The 13,611-nt window shown below is 36.7% G+C and overlaps 1 pseudogene; it reads left to right on the top strand.

Moving 5' to 3' along the window:
* Nucleotides 1-6,212: 6,212 nt before the first annotated feature.
* LOC121482507 overlaps nucleotides 6,213-13,611 on the top strand; it is a 36,551-nt pseudogene continuing 29,152 nt past the window's right edge.

Raw genomic sequence — 13,611 nt, 5'->3', positions numbered from 1 at the left:
GTACTGTAATTTTTAGTTAGAGAAATCAGGCAAAAAATGGAAACAAAATACTTCTAAATTGTAAAGGAGAAGTAAAAGTGTTGCTATTTGCAAATATAATGATCTTATATTAAAAAAGTCCTAAAGACTCAATCAAAAAAACCTAGAACTAATCACCAAATTCAGTAAATTTGCAGAATACAAAATTTTTTAAATTTTTATTTATTTATGATAGTCACACAGAGAGAGAGAGAGAGAGGCAGAGACATAGGCAGAGGGAGAAGCAGCCTCCATGCACCAGGAGCCCGATGTGGGATTGGATCCCAGGTCTCCGGGATCGCGCCCTGGGCCAAAGGCAGGCGCCAAACCTCTGCGCCACCCAGGGATCCCCAGAATACAAAATTAATATACAATAACTTACTGTGTTTGTATACACTAACAATAAAATATTTGAGAAAGAAATAAGAAATATAACCCTATTCACAAAAACATCAAAAACAATAAAGTTCAGGGTGGTAGTTTCCAGAGTATGGTGGTGGGGGAGATACTGGTCAAAAGGTACAAACTTCCAGTTATAAGAATAATGAGTTCTGGGGATCTAGTGTACACCACAGTGATTATAGCTAATAATACCATATTATTTGCTTGAATGTTGCTAAGAGAGTAGGTATTAAATGTTCTCACTACAAAAAAAAAGAAATAATAAGTATGTGATAGGCTGGAGGTGTTAGTTAATGCTGTTGTGGTAGTCATTTTGCAATATGTAAATGTATCAAATCAACATACTATACACCTTAAACACAATGCTACATGTCAGCTATGAGTCAGTAAAGCTGGAAAAGTCTCAATAGCATACTTAGGAATAAACATAACCAAATAAGGGAAAGATCTATACACTGAAAACTGTAAGGCATTGATTAAACAAATTGAACAAAACACAAGTAAATGGAAAAGTATCCCATGTTCATTGATTGAAACAATATTGTTAAAATGTCCATACTACCCTAAGCCATATAAAGATTAAGTACAATTCTTTTCACATTCCAATGGCATTTTTTTTTACAGAAATAGAAAAACTAATCCCAAAATTCCGAGAGCCACAAAAATACCTAAATAGCTAAAGCAATCTTGAGAAAGAATAAAGCTAGGGGCATCATATTTCCTGATTTCACACTATGTTATAAAGTGATGGTAATCGAAACTAGCATGAAAAAAGACAGACCAATGGAGCAGAATTGAGAACCCAGAAATACAATCAACAAATAGTTGGCATGTATGGCCAGAAAGATGATTACTAATATTTGGCAAAAGAGTCAAGAATACTCAATGGGGAATGGACAGTCTCTTCAATAATTATGTTGGGGAAGCTGGATAACCACATGCAGAATAATTAAATTTGAACCTTTTAACATTCATTAAAATTAATTTAAAATGAATTTAACACTTAAACAAAAGACCTGAAACCATAAAACTTCTGGAAGAAAACACAGGTATAAATCTCCCTGACACTGGTCTTGGCAAAGAATTTTTGGATATGATACCAAAAGCACAAGGAACAAAAGCAAAAATAAATAAATGAGACTACATCAAACTAAAAGGCTTCTGTACAACCAAAGACACAGTTAACCAAATGAAAAGGCAACCTGTGTAGTGGGAGAATATATTTGCAAACCAAAATATAAGATACCACTTCACATTTGTTAGAATGGCTATTATTATAAAAAAAGATAAGAGATAAGAAGTGCTGGCAAGTATATGGAGAAAAGAGAATGTGTGCTGTTGGTGGAAATGTAAATTGGTGCTGTCACTATGGAGAATAGCATGAAGATTCCTCAAAAAGTTAAAAATAGAACTATCATCAGATCCAGCAATCCCACTTCTGAGTATATATCCAAAGAAAATGAAATTAGAATCTTAAAGAGATATTGGCATTCTCATGTTCATTATAGCATTATTCACAATAACCAAGATACAGAAACAACTTAAGTGTCTGTCTACAGATGAATGGGTAAAGATGTGGCACACACACACACACACACACACACACAGGAATATTCTTAGGCCATGGGAAAGAAGGAAATAATGCCATTTGTGATGACAGAAATGATAGGTAGACCTTGAAGGCATTATGCTAACTGAAATAACTCAAACAGAAGATAAATGCTATATGATATTCCTATGTGATATCTAAAAAGCCAAACTTAGAGAAACAAGGAGTTGAATGGTGGTTTCTGAAGGTTGGGGAAAAGGGAAAATAGGGAGATGTCAGTCAAAGGGTACAAACTTCCAATTAAAAGACAAAAAGTTTCTGGATATCTAATGTACAGCATGGTGATTATAGTTAATGATACTGTATTATATACCTCAAAGTTGCTAAGAGTAAATCTTAAATGTTCTCACCACAAATAAATAATTATGTAAGATGATGGACATATTAACTAACTTTACTGTGATAATCGTTTCACAATACATGTGTATCAGATCATTACCTTGTACACCTTCAATTTACACAATGTTATACGTCAATATTATTTCAATAAAGCTGGAAAAACTGGTGCTGGGACTACTGAACTTTAACTGGCAAAACGACATATTTAGACTTTTACCTCACATTGTACAAAGAATTAACTCGTAATAGATAACTCTACATGCAGTAGCTAAAACAGTACTTTCATACTTTCAGAAAAATCAGATTCAAATCTTCATGACCTAGTATTAGGCAATGATCTCTTGCATACAACACTAAAAACACAATCTACAAAAGGAAAAAATAGTAAATTGTACTTCATCAGCCAATACCACTAGACTTCAAAAGAATAAGAAAAAACAAGCCACCCATTGGTAAAAATATTTGCAAATCATGTATCTGATAAGAGCTTTTATCTTAAGTATATAAGCAATTCTTATAACTAAGTAGCAAAAGGACAAATAAGCCAATTAAAAGTGGCCAAAATATTTTATTTTATTTTTTTTAAGATTTTATTTATTTATTCATGAGACACAAAGAGAGAGAGAGGCAGACACAGGCAGAGAGAGAAGCAGGCTCCACGCAGGGAGCCCGATGTGGGACTCGATCCATGGTCTCCAGGATCACGCCCTGGGCTGAAGGCGGCGCTAAACTGCTGAGCCACCCGGGCTGCCCCCAAAATATTTTAATAGATATTTCATCAATGAAGATATATGATTATCCAATAACTACATGATAAAAACCTCATCTTTACTCATTAGAGAACTACAAATCTAAACTAATTCATATCCAGTAGAATAATTGTAATCAAAGTGACAAACAATAAAAAGTGTTTATGAGGATGTAGAGAAATTGAAGCCCATCCATTGAGGGTGGAAATGTAAAATAATGCATTCATTTTGGAAAACATAAGTTTACTAAATGGCTAAACATAAATTTACGATATGACTGTACTCCTACACATTCACTCAAGATAAGTAAAAACATATGTTCCTACAAAGATTGTTGAATGTCTGTAACAGCATTATTATTAATGGCCAAAAAATGAAAACAGCCCAAATGTCTATCAATCTGTGAATGTTTACAACCTGAAGTATATTCATACAAAATACTATTAAGCATTTTAAGTGCTATTAAAGTATGCAGGATTGTTAAATATTATAACATGGAAGTCTCATAAACATTTTGCTAGTAAAATAAACCAGATACAAAAGACTACATATTGTATTATTCAATTTTTATGAAAGGCCTAAAAATATAAAGACTGAAATATATAGAGACTGAAAATAGATTAATGGTTGTATGGGGCTGGGATAAGAATGGAGATTGAGTGCAAATAGGCAGATGGGATTATTTTTGGGTATGTGTGTGGAAATGTCTAAATTCGACTTTGGTGATGGTTGCACAACTCTAAATTTACTAAAAAACATTGAGTGGACACTTAAAATCAGTGAATATTTTTTAATTTGAAGATAGTTGACACACCATGTTACATTCTGAAAAGGATTCTTTATTGAAGACATAGTTTGGAGAGTGATCATTTCAATTTGGGGCTTAGACAGAGACCTAAATTGGTCATCTATTAACAGGGATGAGTGAAAAGTCCTGAAGATTCAATGAGCATAGGGGAAAAAATTGAAGCTATCAGTGGATGAGATTTAATATACAGAATTAGATGAGTGAAGTTGAAGGGGAGGTCATCTCTAGTTTTTAGGTCCTTTGCCACAGAATTCGGAGAATAGTAGGAGTTTCTGCTATCTCCCAGAGATCAGAAAATTGTAGCAAACTCCAAGAATAGTCTGCATCTCTGAGGCAGATGACTGAAAGTTAAAACAGAAACTTCTTTAAAGCCTATGTTTACCAAAGCCACTGTAGCTGCAAAGAAAGATGGCTTCTGTTTCCCTTGTACCTTCCAAATCTCATGGGAGGCCATCTTGTTAGCAGAATATATAAAATATTGAAATTCCTATTGGCAAGAAGGTCTAGGAAAAAAAGAAATTTTCTAGGGTTCTAGCCACTGAGGTTTGGGGGAGAAAAGAAGAAATAGCTGGGAATGAATGTGCATTGCAAGGAAAACACAATGACTCTTTTATATTTTATTTTGGGAAATAGACTCACATGCAAATATGGGTTCATTGTGACAAGAGTTTTGCTTACAGTGAGCCTAATATCTGGCTTGTTTGTTTTAATATGGACATTTTATTTTATTTTTTTTTAATATGGACATTTTAAAATAAGTTTATCATATTGGATATTTAAGCAGATTTTTCCAAATTTTTGGACATTTGGGGTATGTTGGATAACATGAGCACAGATTTTGAAGTGTCAAAGGACCAAGTTAAACTCTATTTTGGCACTCTCCTAACTGTGTGGTTGAGGGCAATTATCTATAATTTTCTGAACTTTAATTTCTTCATCAGTGAAACTGTAATAAAGACATCTATGTCACAGGATCTTTGTGATGATTAGCAGTTAGATTGCCTCCTATTCACTACATTGGTGATAGAGGTGTTCCTGCCCTGTGCTTATGGGGATGGCCAAGCACATAACACCAATACTGAACAGATGAGATTGCTAATGGTTTATTAGTCACCTATATTCACAACTTGGGGGAGAAGACACTGCATGTCAGGCAGGGTCACACAGAGTTGCCCTTGGCAACAGAGTAGATAACCAGGGCTGTGGAAAGCAGGCTTTTAAGTATTAAGAACATGAAGTGCCCCCCATTTTCTACTGGTAGATTTGATTGCTTGTTTGAATAATTCCATGGGCAGTCAGAGAAGTGAAACCTGCTATTCAGGGATAAGCAGGAACTGTGCCTGGTTACCCTGATAAAAAAGGTTGTTTGGCTAGGGGATCTTATTCATGGAATAGGAGGGGAGAGAAACTCCTGGTTAGACCATTCAAGGCCTTCCCAATTTTACCAGATGTTAAGGCAGTACATAATGTTGAGCCTTAATTTTTGGTCTTAAACCATGCATCCATAAAGTGTCTAACACATGGTTGGAATTTATTTACAAGAATTATGGAAATTGTAAAAACAGACAAGCAAATCTAAAAAAAAAGTCAAGGAAGATTCCTTCTGAGGTGTACATGGATATTTAAAGCTATCAGATTTAAGCTAAGGTGAAACTCCTAAACTAGATATCTACCTGTTATTCTCTCCTAGAGAAAGAACATTCTTGTAATTTGGGGAAACTCTAAACACAGCCATTTATTATGGAAAAAAATGGTCCTGAAATACATAACCTGAAATAAAATAAAATGAAAGGAAAAAGCTGTTTTCCTTCCAGATTCCAAAAAAATCAATGCCTGAACCAAAGCCTGTGGTCATAACCCTTTACCACTGGTTCTTGTTAATAAAGTATAGCTCCAGAATAGGCTGGTCATATAGAAAGGCAATTGAAGCTTTTAAAAATGAGAAGAAAATGTGAGCTATTTTACATAGTGACAATACATTCCGAGACCAACAGTCTCTTTGTGCAAGCTTTTTTTTTTTTAAAAAAAAAAATCTCAGGAATATGTGGGATTTCTTATTTATTTGTTTGTTTACTTACTTATTTATGAGAGATACACAGAGAGAGAGAGGTAGAGACATAGGCAGATGGAAGAGGCTCCCCGTGGGGAGGCCGATGCAACACTCGATCCCAGGACCCAGATCACGCCCTAAGCTCAAGGCAGATGTCCAACCACTGAACCACCCAGGCATCCCAATATGTGAGATTTCTGAAGCTCCTTGATGACACTGGGAGTTATGTGTACCCTCATGGGGACTAGTGTCCCAGAGCCTCTGCCTGTCAGCACACGTTATCCTATCGGTAAGTAAATTATTTTCTCTACTAATCTTGTTTGGTATCCCTTTCTAATGCTTTGGGGAAAGATTCAGGGAGTGAATTATATCAGACTGCAGCTACCGTAAACTATGTTTGCACTATGTACCAGATTCTGTGCTAGATGTGTCACCAAATTCTGCATTCTCCTAAAAAATTTGGAATGTAGCTTATATGATGCCGATTCAATAAGCTAGGACTCAGAAAGGTCAGATAACTACAAATTAAGGTGTGCCACTCAGAATCTAGTCAGCCTATGGTTTTCTGTGCAACATGTTATGAATAACTGCTCAAATATTAATTTTTATTTATTTATTTTTTGAAACATTTTTATTGGAGTTCAACTTGCCAAGACATAGCATAAAATCCAGTGCTCAGGGGATCCCTGGGTGGCGCAGCGGTTTGGCGCCTGCCTTTGGCCCAGGGCGCGATCCTGGAGACCCGGGATCGAATCCCACGTCGGGCTCCCGTTGCATGGAGCCTGCTTCTCCCTCTGCCTGTGTCTCTGCCTCTCTCTCTCTCTCTCTGTGACTATCATAAATAAAAAAAAAAAAATCCAGTGCTCATCCCACCAAGTGCCCCCTCACTGCCCATCACCCAGTCACCCCAACCCCCTGCCAACCTCCCTTTCCACTACCCCTTGTTCGTTGCCCAGAGTTAGGTGTCTCTCATGTTTTGTCCTCCTCACTGATATTTTCACTCATTTTCTCTCCTTTCCCCTTTATTCCATTTCACTACTTTTTATATGCCCCAAATGAATGAGACCATATAATGTTTGTCTGTCTCCGATTGCCTTATTGCACTCAGCATAATACCCTCCAGTTCTATCCAAGTCGAAGCAAATGGTGGGTATTTGTCATTTCTAATGGCTGAGTAATATTCCATTGTATACATAGACCACATCTTCTTTATCCATTCATCTTTTGATGGACACCGAGGTTCCTTCCACAGTTTGGCTATTGTGGACATTGCTGCTATGAACATCGGGGTGCAGGTGTCCTGCCGTTTCACTGCATCTGTATCATTGGGGTAAATCCCCAGCAGTGCAATTGCTGGGTGGAAGGGCAGTTCTATTTTTAACTCTTTGAGGAACCTCCACAGTTTTCCAGAGTGGCTGCACCAGTTCACATTCCCACCAACGGTGCAAGAGGGTTCCCCTTTCTCCACATCCTCTCCAACATTTGTTGTTTCCTGTCTTGTTAATTTTCCCCATTCTCACTGGTGCGAGGTGGTATCTCATTGAGGTTTTAATTAATATTTCCCTGATGGCAAGTGATGCAGAGCATTTTCTCATGTGCTTCTTGGCCAGGACTATGTCTTCCTCTGTGAAATTTCTGTTCAAGTCTTTTGCCCATTTCATGATTGGATTGTTTGTTTCTTTGCTGTTGAGTTTAATAAGCTCTTTATAGATCTTGGAAACTAGCCCTTTATTGGATACGTCATTTGCAAATATCTTCTCCCATTCTGTAGGTTGTCTTTTAGTTTTTTTCACTGTTTCTATTGCTGTGCAGAAGCTTTTTAGCTTGATGTAGTCCCAATAATTCATTTTTGCTTTTGTTTCCCTTGCCTTCATAGATGTATCTTGCAAGAAGTTGCTGTGGCCAAGTTCAAAAATGGTGTTGCCTGTGTTCTCCTCTAGGATTTTGATGGATTATGGTCTCACATGTAGATCTTTCATCCATTTTGAGTTTCTCTTTGTGTATGGTGTAAGAGAATGGTCTAGTTTCATTCTTCTGCACGTGGATGTCCAATTTTCACAGCACCATTTATTGAAGAGACTGTCTTTTTTCCAGTGGATAGTCTTTCCTGCTTTGTCGAATATTAGTTCACCATAAAGCTGAGAGTACAATTCTGGATTCTCTATCCTGTTCCATTGGTCTATGTGTCTGTTTTTGTCCCAGTACCACACTGTCTTGATGACCACAGCCTTGTCCTACAACCTGAAATCTGGCATTATGATGCCCCCAGCTATGGTATTATTTTTCGATATTCCCCTGACTATTTGGGGTCTTTTCTGATTCCACACAAATCTTAAGATGATTTGTTCCAACGCTCTGAAGAAAGTCCATGGTATTTTGATAGGGATTGCATTAAATGTATAATTTTCCCTGGGTAACACTGAGATTTTCACACTATTAATTCTTCCAATCCATGAGCATGGAATATTTTTCCATCTCTTTGTATCTTCCTCAATTTCTTTCAGAAGTGTTCTGTAGTTTTTAGAGTATACATACTTTACCTCATTGGTTAGGTTCATTCCTAGGTATCTTATTCCTTTGGGTGCAATTGTCAATGGGATTGACTCCTTAATTTCTCTTTCTTCAGTCTCATGGTTAGTGTATAGAAATGCCACTGACATCTGGGTATTGATTTTGTATCCTGCCACGCTGCCGATTTGCTGTATGAGTTCTAGGAATCTTGGGGTGGAGTCTTTGGGTTTTCTATGTACAGTATCATGTCATCTGCAAAGAGGGAGAGTTTGACTTCTTCTTTTCCAATTTTGATGCATTTATTTATTTTTGTTGTTGTTGATGCCTGATTAGTGAGGCTAGGATTTCTAGTCCTATATTGAATAGCAATGGTGAGAGTGCACATCCCTGTTGTGTTCCTAATCTTACGGAAAGGCTCCCAGTGTTTCCCCATTGAGAATGATATTTGCTGTGGTCTTTTCATAGGTGGCTTTTAAGATGCTGAGGAATGTTCCCTCTATCCCTACACTCTGAAGAGTTTTGATCAGGAATGTATGCAGTATTTGGTCAAATGCTTTCTCTGCATCTATTGAGAGGATCATATGGTTCTTGTTCTTTCTCTTGATGATATGATCAATCACATTGATTGCTTTACGAGTGTTGAACCAGCCTTGTGTCCCAGGGATAAATCCCACTTGGTCATGGTGAATAATCTTCTTAATGTACTATTGGATCCTATTCGCTAGTATCTTGTTGCGAATTTTTGCGACTGTGTTCATCAGGGATATTGGTCTATAATTCTCCCTTTTGGTGGGGTCTTTGTCTGGTTTTGGAATGAACGTGATGCTGGCCTCATAGAATGAGTTTGGAAGTACTCCATCTCTATCTTTCCCACAGTTTTAGTAGAATAGGTATGGTTTCTTCTTTAAACATTTGATAGAATTCCCCTGGGAAGCCATCTGGCCCTGGACTTTTGTGTCTTGGCAGGTTTTTGATGACTGCTTCAATTTCCTCCCTGGTTATTAGCCTGTTCAGTTTTTCTATTTATTCCTGTTCCAGTTTTGCTAATTTGTGGTTTTCCAAAAATATGTCCATTTCTTCTAGATTGCCTAATTTATTGACATAAAGCTGCTCATAATACGTTTTTAAAATAATTTGTATTTCCTTGGCATTGGTGGTGATCCTCCTTTTTCATTCGTGATTTTATTAACTTGAGTCTTTTCTCTTTTGTTTTAATAAGGCTGGCTAATGGTTTATCCATCTTATTAATTCTTTCAAAGAACCAACTCCTGGTTTTGTTGATCTGTTCCATAGTTCTTCTGGTCTGAATTTCATTAAGTTTTGCTCAAATATTTATTAACTCTCTTCTTCCGTTCGGTGTAGGATCTATTTGCTGTTTTTTCTCTAGCTCCTTTAGGTGCAAGGTTAGCTTTTTTATTTGAGTTCTTTCCAGTTTTTGGATGGTTGCTTGCATTGTGATGTATTTCCCCTTTAGGACTGCTTTTGCTGTATTCGAAATATTTTGAATGGTTGTATCTTCATTCTCATTAGTTTCCATGAGTCTTTTCAATTCTTCACTAATTTCCTGGTTGGCCCTTTCATCTTTTAGCAGGATGGTCTTTAACCTCCACGTGTTTGAAATCTTTCCAAATTTCTTCTTGTGATTGAGTTCAAGTTTCAAAGCATTATGGTCTGAAAATATGCAGGGGACCATCCTAATCTTTTGGTATGAATTAAGACCTGATTTGTGACCCAGTATGTGGTCTATTCTGGAGGAAGTTCCATGTGCACTTGAGAAGAATGTGTATTCAGTTGCGTTTGGATGTAAAGTTCTGTAGATATCTGTGAAATCCATCTGGTCCAGTGTATCCTTTAAAGCTCTTGTTTCTTTGGAGATGTTGTGCTTAGAAGATCTATGAATTGCTGAAAGCACCATGTTCAAGTCTCCCAGTATTGGTGTATTATTTTCTAAGTATGTCTTAACTTTGATTATTTATTTATTGATATACTGGAAGCTCCCACATTCAGGGCATAAATATTCATGATTGCTAGGTCCTCTTGTTGGATAGGTCCTTTAAGTATGATATAGTGTCCCTCTTCATGTCTTACTACAGTCTTTGGGATAAACTTTAATTTATCTGATATGAGGATGGCTACCCCTGCTTTCTTTTGAGGACCATTTGAATGGTAAATCATTCTCCAACCTTTCATTTTCAGGCTGGAGGTGTCCTAAGGTCTCAAATGAATCTCTTGTAGACAGCAAATTGATGGGTCTTGCTTTTTTATCCAGTCTGTAACCCTGCGTCTTTTGATGGGGTCATTAAGCCCATTCACATTCAGAGTACTGTTAAAAGATATGAATTTAGTGCCATCATAATACCTATTCAGTCCCTGTTTTTTGGATCGTGTCCTTGGACTTCGTATTTCTTTTACAGAATCCCCCTTAATATTTCTGGTTTGTTGGTCACATATTCCTTCAGTTTCTGCCTATCTTGGAAGCTCTTTGTCTCTCCTTCTATTCTGAATGACAGCCTTGCTGTATAAAGTATTCTTGGCTGCATGTTCTTCTCAATTAGGACCCTGAATATATCCTGCCAGCCCTTTCTGGCCCTCTAGGTCTCTGTGGAGAGGTCTGCTGTTAACCTAATACTTCTTGGGGGATCCCTGGCTGGCTCAGCGGTTTAGCACCTGGCTTTGGCCCAGGGCGCGATCCTGGAGTCCTGGGATGGAGTTCCCTGTCGGGCTCCCTGCATGGAGCCTGCTTCTCCCTCTGCCTGTGTCTCCTCTCTCTCTCTCTCTCTCTCTCTCTCTCTCTCTCATGAATAAATAAATGGGATCTTAAAAAAATAAAAAAAACACAACCAAAAACCTAAACTTCTCCCCATGAAGGTTAGGGATCTCTTGTCTCTTGCTGCTTTAAGGATCTTCTCTTTATCTTTGGAATTTGCAAGTTTCACTATGAAATGTTGGGGTGTTGAATGGTTTTTATTGATTTTAGGGGGGGATCTCTCTCTCTCCTGAATATGAATGCCTGTTTCCCTCCCCAAGTTAGGGAAGTTCTCAGCTATGATTTTTTCAAATACACTTTCTGGTCCTTTGTCCCTTTCAGTGTCCTCTGGAACCCCAATTAAATGTAGATTTTTCCTTCTGAAGCTGTCATTTATTTCCCTTAACCTATCCTCATGATATTTTAATTGTTTTTATCTTTTTTTCCTCAGCTTCCTTCCTTACCATCAACTTGTCTTCTGTGTCACTCCCTCATTCTTCTACGTCGCTAACCCTTATTGTTAGGACCTCCAGTTTGGATTGCATCTCGTTTAATTAATTTTTAATTTTGGTCTGATTAGATATAAATTTTGCAGTCATGATGTCTCTTGAATCCTTTATGCTTTTTTTCCAGAGCCACTGGTAGCTTTATAATTGTGCTTCTGAATTGGCTTTCTGACATTGAATTATAATCCAAATTATGATTAATAATTGCAGCCAAAATATTCCCAAAAGTATAGATCACAATTTTATTTACCATAGTATTTTGAACTGTTTTCATTGAGAAAATTGGTCTGAGAAATATAATTTTCTATAATTCTAGAAACGTAAATCTGTGATCTAAATTTTGATTACTATGTTACATACTGCAGGTTGGTTAAAATAGCAAAAATTTGATAATTTTCTTTTTTTGAAATTTCTCTTATTTTCTATAAGTCTTATGTATTCATTTTAGTATTAGAAAATAAATTTTTTATTTTTAATTTTTGGCTTTTTAAGTTTTTATTTTAATTCCAGTTAGTTAAAATACAGTGTTCTATTAGTTTCTGGAGTGCACTTGTCCGTGATGAGCACCAGGTGGTGTATGGAATTGCTGAATCACTAGAAATGTTCTTTTTCAAATAAATAAATTCATAAGTATTTATTCAGCATCTCTAATGTATGTAGATATATTTAAGCAGAATAGGTAGGATGTATACACACACTGACATATACATGCATATACATTGACACAATCTGAATTCTATTAGATGTTTTGCTGCCAAAGGAGTTTTATTAAAATTTTTGTAGAGAAGGAACTTATTACAGCTTTCATGATAACTATAAAAATTGAAATAAAAAAGTACCTAATAATTAGAGACCTTTATATTTTTTGACTTGGGTGGTTACATTTGTATTTACTTTGCATTAATTCATTGTTTTGTGCACTTCCTGTGATGTAGGAAAGATGTTGAGGTTCAGAGCCAATGACCAGGAAGGAATTCTTGAGAAGTCTTTGGTACAAAAAGGTGGTTTTATTAAAGCACAGAGACAGGACCCCTGGGCAGAGAGAGCTGCACTGGGATCATAAAGAGTGGCCCATAATATACATTCAAGTTGGGAGGGGGTTAGGGATAGCATAAGTCTATAACAAATTTTGGAAGCAAGGTTTCCAGAACCCTGAGGGAGCTAGCTATTTTTAGGAAAATCTCATTTATTACTGTCTAATAAAACCTTAGTCATGAGACCCTTCAGATGTGTATTGGTGGATCATATGCCTGGGGGGTGATTGCCAACAAATATCTTGGGGATTGAGATAAGGGAAGTTTCTAAAGGAATTTTTTTTATATGTTAGGGTAGACTTTTAAAATCCTGGGGGTGGGTAGGGATAATGTTAAGCTAAGATTGTCTTTTGCCCTTAGAAAAGCATTGACATCAAGGCAGCTGAGTTCCTAGAGGAATGTCACTGTGCTGTTTCAAGGACTTGTCAGTGTGCTGTAAGTAGTAAGGAAATTTAATTTTTTTGTCTTTGTTTTTCACTTCACTTATGTGTGTTATCTCCCACCACCAAGAAGAAAGAAAACCAGGAAGAACTAAATTAAATTAACACTGTTCATATATGGAGATAGAAAGAGGGAGATTTTTTCCTTTTTTAATTTATTTTAATTTTTTTCTCTAATATTGATCCCTCATCTAGAGGGGGAAGAGTTCTGTCTTGATTTGCCTTTCTGAAAAAAAAAACCAACTTTGACCATGGCAAGAGCATTACTGATAATATAAAAAGCCACACAGAAAAGCTGAAAGTTCATCTTTGCTTTGTCTTTCAATTTTGTCCACAGTGAGTGGTGCCATTATGAACTTTACTTTGCCCATCACAACCTCTTCCATGAAAGTTTTGATT

Source organism: Vulpes lagopus, chromosome X, assembly GCF_018345385.1.
Source record: "Vulpes lagopus strain Blue_001 chromosome X, ASM1834538v1, whole genome shotgun sequence".
Lineage (NCBI taxonomy): Eukaryota > Metazoa > Chordata > Mammalia > Carnivora > Canidae > Vulpes > Vulpes lagopus.
The sequence above is the reverse complement of the archived record's forward strand: the minus strand, read 5'-3'. Positions and strand labels throughout refer to the sequence as shown.